The sequence below is a fragment of the Anabas testudineus genome, chromosome 4 (genome assembly GCF_900324465.2).
Source record: "Anabas testudineus chromosome 4, fAnaTes1.2, whole genome shotgun sequence".
NCBI lineage: Eukaryota > Metazoa > Chordata > Actinopteri > Anabantiformes > Anabantidae > Anabas > Anabas testudineus.
Genome location: NC_046613.1, coordinates 20075157 through 20081156, shown reverse-complemented (window position 1 = coordinate 20081156; position 6000 = coordinate 20075157).

Below are 6000 nucleotides of genomic sequence, written 5' to 3'. Positions count from 1 at the left end.
GTACACAAGAGCACTGGATTTCTTTACTACTTGATTGTAACAAAAAATTAATAATCTGCCAAAGTGTTTTTATTTGACTTCTCTCCCATCTCTTTCGTTCGTTTATTTGTTCAGTTTCTGTTGTTGTATTTTTTTCTCTCTTTAACAGCATTGCAGATTTTTAGTGTTCATACTATATTTAATTCTGTTGAATAGATTCAGTTTGTTTTTTTCTAAAGAGGGGTTATTTTAATTTATTGGTGCCTTGTTTTGTGCTCCTGTATACGTTCACTCTTTCCATTTCTCTGTGTTACGTGTCTGAAGGAGGGCAGGGGCTGTTAAGAGGCGGGGAGGGGGGAGGGCGGGGTTAAACCTTAGCATCTTCTGTACTTACATTGAATATCTGTACTGTATGCCAAAATGGTCTCACTCACGTTTCTATGAAATCAAGCTGTTGATAAATATCTCTATATATTGATATATTAAATTTATAAAAACTTCATCTCATGTCTTTCTTTGCTGTGTCTCCTTTAAAGTAGATCAAGCGAGTATAGAGTGTACGGTGTTATCAGCTCAATCTAATTTAGTGGAGTTATTGGAGTCGCAATGGAACAAAATGACAAAGCTGGGTTCATTTTCAGGTCGCACAAGCCGTAAAGGTGTTTTGTTGTTTTTTGGTTTTCGCCGTATCACTATACCAGTTCATACCTGTGTCACTTTACAAGAGCAGCTAATTCACTCAGAGGATGCACACCTGCCATGCATTTCAAATAAATATTAAATACTCTAAGTCCAATTTGACTTAGTGTGACATATAATGAAATGTTCACTGAAAATACTTCCAAAGACAGATGGGGACACCAAAACAAATCCTCCAACAACATATGTTTTTTTCGTCCTTAGATGATGGATAAAAATGTCACTAGTGCCCTCCGTGTTTGTTTCCTCTTTGTCTTTGTCACTCAGTTCCCCAGAGAACATGACAAGTTACAGTAAAGGGAAGGAGACAGAGAAGTGAAGATAGAGGGTAAAATGGACTGTCAGTGTAAGAAAGAGGAAAAAAAGAAACAGGAGGCCGGGATGTGTGTAGTCCCTGGAAGGTTTTGAGGAGTGACAGTTCGCTGGAGGGTTTATGGATGAGCCGTCGGGCAGAGCTGGCTGAGTATATGGGCGCTCTCTGGCCTGCTCGATGTTCCAGGGTTGCTGTTGCTGTTCATTGAGGATTCAGCCTGGCTGGTTTCCTGCACTGTCGTCTCCCCTTTACACAACTCAAGTCAGCTCATGGTCTCTCTGAACAGTCATGATAGCTGAAGATTGAGGGCTTTTGGTTTGAGCTATGCTTTGAACTCTGTCTTTTAGATCTAAGGTAAGTTAATACATTTATATAGTTTTTGTTTCTTCTTTGTGGTTGTTGTTAATTGTTTGTGATAGTTATTAAATGGTCAGATAATTAGTAATCAAGTCTCCAGGACTTCAAAATACTTTAAATCTCTTCACTTTAAATGTGCAAATATCACATGTTGTAATTCAATTTCTGATGTTTCAATTTCCCGTTTTTTTGAGAATTTCAATCAAGAATCAAATGTCTGTTTGAAAAGTGAAAGTAGTCTTTTTTTCCCACTACACACAAAACTCTAGATTTCAGCGTGGACAGCAGTCTGGGAATACACCAGCAAAAAAAGCGTCAGTCCATCTCAAGTCAAACACAGATAGATTGACACGTTTTACCTCTGGGGAAATTTAGAGTTTCATATGTATCCACCTGACCGTGGCTGTATCTTTGCACAGTGGGATGAGGCCAGAAAACTGTGGAGAAACCAAACACAGGGAGCATGTGGGATCTTCACACCTTCCACAATGTTGCAGCAATATAACTAGGATCTAATTTTCTCTTCAAACCTTCAGAGTCCACTTTCCCAGCACTGTGGTGGAAATCCAACTTCCCTCCACAACAACACTCCATCTCTATTCCTCCCACTCCCTCATTTATCTCTCTCACCCACTGATTTCCTCCCCTCTGCTAAATGGAGCTCATGTCGGACTCAATTAGTTAACATTTGGGGTTTGTGGGGCATCCAGGTGGCTGAGTGCAGAAAATCTCCGCTCTCCACCTGTCACTAAAAATGAATAAAATATTTGTGGAGCCTGGGATGACAACTCCACTCATGAAAACTATTTGGGAATAGCAGAGCTGACCTTAGTGTGCTCATCTCCTCCTCCACAGAGAAAAACTCCCGAATTAAACTGTAGCACTATTTGGTTTTCATTTCAATTTGTTCGGTCATGTAGTTTTGCAGCATGAAAGATTTTATACATTAGGTTAAAATGCAGACCAGTGTGTAGTATAATGTTCACAGTACGCCCATTTGTTTCTAAAATTACCAAAAGATTCAACAATTATGTATAATTTGAAGAGAGTCTCCTGTAGCGATGGACCCTCAGAGAATTATCTCCCAACTTTGCAGTTCCCCTCCGGTTTGTGGACCATTTAAACTCACTGTTTTAGTTTTATGGCCCATAACTTTACTGTTGTGGTTCGCTCTCTCTGCTCTCAGTGCAAAGTGTGATGAGTGGCACGTGGGTGCACACACAGCAGACCATTTAGCAGCTGGAGACTATTTTCCTCAGGACTCAAAGGAGAGTGAATAATAGACTCACAACTGTCATGTATCCAGCAACACAGCTCAGAGCTGCTAAATGTCTGCTGAATATGTAAATAAGCCTCATTTCCCATATTTAACTTCAAACGTGATGCGTTGAGTTTGCAGCTTGCTGTACTGCCCTCAAGTGGCCGAATACAACAATTAACACAGGTCAGATTTTTAATTAGTAATTTTTCCCTATATAATCACACACTGAAATATGCACTGAATTAACATCTGTTGTTGGGCTGAGATAAATCGACATGCTCTGCTGTCCATGCTGGCTAAAGGCAGCTATTCTCTCTTGCCCCTCTACAGATCGCCCTTTAGATACGCTCCTGTCTACCATCAAATTCCTGATTGCAGCAATAAACTTTAAAACGGAGTCTCTGCTAGCGTGACTTGTAGTAATTCTTTTTAACCATTCTCCATTATCATCTCATTATTGTCTTTCACCTTTCCTTTATTCCTTCTGCTGTCTCGTTACCATGCTGACATCGTTTTTTTGTGTTGCCCTGAGAGCTTTTCCAGATTGGGTGCAGGTTTGTGGTGCCCCTGTGTGTGTGTGAACGATTTCACAAACTTAACAACTGTGTTTCACAACCATTGCAAAGCTTGATTGTAAAAAGCAAATTAACATCCAGCCTCTGTTTTCAGTCGTTTCCATTTGCATCAGCTCTTTCCTTTCATTTGTCCCTCTTACTTTTTCCCTCCTCTTTTCAGTCTCTCTCGGCCCATTTCATTTCACCTCTATCAGCAGTTTTGCTCTTCCCTTTATAACACTTTCCCAGGGTGGCACCTTTTTTTTGTTGTTGCTGCAATAAGGTGTTTGGACGCTCTGAAAGGAACAGTTAATATGCCACATCTGGCCTCATAAAGTTATGGCAATAAAGTCTCTTTCTGTTTAAAAATTCAGTGAACACATGGCAACTCCTCTCCCTCTCTCTACTGCCTCATAGATGACAGTTTCTATTATCTCCTGGGTAATAAATTGCACAGATTAGCCATGAGGGCAGCCAAAGGAGCAGGGATCTGACATGTTCTGTGTGTTTATGTATTTGTTTGTGTGTGTTTGCGTTTGTTCATGTGTAAATTTTGACGTATACATATCTGCTCGTATTCTGTTGAGTTATGTGTGCATGTGTGTTTGTGTCTGACTCTTGAATGTGTGTCTGTCGTAGGAGAGACTAGAGGAGGAGTTGATGGGCTAAGTGCCATTACCAGATAATTACAGCTAAAAGTCTCCATGCTAACGAGGACGGCTCATCATCGTGGTGCTGGCAGACAGAGGCCACAAAAGCATCTGCAATTCAGATGAGACCACTTCTGGATTCGATGCTTGTATGTGTGCATTTCATGTTTGCTTCCTGCCTCCTGTTCCAGCTCGGTCTTTCTCTATATGTCCGTGAGCATTTGCGATGAGGGGATTACTGCCTAGCACAAAAACACATTTTCAATAAGAATCAAGCCTCTCAGTGCATATTATGCACATGTGAACAAATCACTGCACTGCGTATCAGAGTAATTGGCTGGCACAGGAGTCCAGTGTGAGTTGAATTTAAGGGCATCTATACACTACCCACTGTGAAAGTCTGTAATGGGCTCACACTTCACCCCTTGTGACGAGCTTATTCTCCTCCTAAATGCTATCTGTGGCACTCATATTCATTCGGCAGCAGAGAGAAAAACATAAAAACACATATTTTACCCTGTTATGCTGCAGATGTTTTCTCTGCAAACTTGTGAGAAATTCCTCTAATTAAATTTTCAACCTGCTGGGACAGGTGAGGGTGTTCAGACCCTGATGTATTGCAAATCTCATTTGCAACCAGCCAAATGCAAGTGTCCATATTTACAATCCCCTGGCTTCCAAACAGGAGTTGACGAGGAGAGAACATCATTTTTACTCATTATCCTCTCTTGTGCTATTCTCAGTGTTTGGGAATACTAAGAGTGTGTGTAGGGAAATTCTGATTTGTCTCACATATGTGTGTTTGTGCATCCACATGTTTATGTATGAGCGTTTAAGCACCATAGTGTGTACTGTGTGCATGTAATTGCTGCAGCTGGAACAACTCAACAACAACACTAATACATCATCCACTTCACTTAAGAGCAAATCACTCTTCTCCTCAGTTTGTGATTAATGCCCATCTGTTTCCTGTAAAAGTAAATCTCCAGTCTGGTTTTAATTAAATCAATTAAATCATTCCTATAAAGTATTTTTATTGTTGTAAAATGTTTTATATGCGTGTGTATTTGGTTCATTTAGAATAGTAATAGCAATAAACCCAATGTAACCCAAAATTCCACTAACATGTTTTAAGTTTAATTTGCCCTGTTCTAACCAACAGTAGCCCTGCTTGGGTCTGTTGACTCACTGTCTCAGTTTGTGTCTTTTAAATGTTTTCTGGCTGTATTTCGGCCTGTTCACACTGTCCTGTGAATGACAAACAGCCATAAAAGAAACAGAATTAAAAACTGAAAGATTTCCTCATGCAGAAATTCCCCGCAATCTGAAACTGCTTTGTGTACAGACCTTAATTTGTTCCTCTGTGTAGCCATCTTTTATCACAGCTTGACTCATGTGAGTGTGTGAAGTTCAGTTTTCTGTTTTCCTCCATATCTACCAAACCAGCAAAGCAAAAAGATAATGTCTTCAGTAATTCTGTGTTTTAATAACTGTATTGTTACCTGAACATTTTTTGCTGATTGAGCAGTAAAGTCTGACGGGGAACTGATGCGCTACAGCAAGTGTGTGAGCTAATTTTTAAACGAATAAATAAAATTAAAAGATTAGCAAAACCCCAGGATTAGCTGTGCATTCTACAACAAAGTAAATTTTTAAGAAAGAAGGACACAAAGTCTATTGATAGCAGGTGCCTGATTGCAGACATGGTCCCTGAGGAAATCAAGCAGCTACCGGGGCATCATGATCAAGGTTATCTAATGATTAGCACAACTAATTGTCCATTATGCTGGCTTAAAATAGAATAGTCAGTGCTTTAGAGATGATGGACTGGAATGAATAGTGTCTATACTCATAGTGCACGATCACATGGAATCATTTGCCATGTGTTTTTCTGTGATATACTGTACTGTATGTGCAGTAGCCATTATGCAAATATTGCTGGACTTACAGAACTCTAACTCTGGTCGTATGTATATAACATCATATACAGGGAAGTCCAAAGTCAAAAAGAGTTGGATTCTTTGCCTCATCCAAAATGTGGTCCAGCTGAACTCAGCCAGTCCCACAGTCTGCTCCTGTAATTTTAATGGTGTCCACCTGTCTGTCTTGAGGCCTGTGAGACGTGATTTTAATGAGGATGTGAACGGGGTCAAAGCTGAAGAGTCCCTTTGGGTGACATGTGAAACG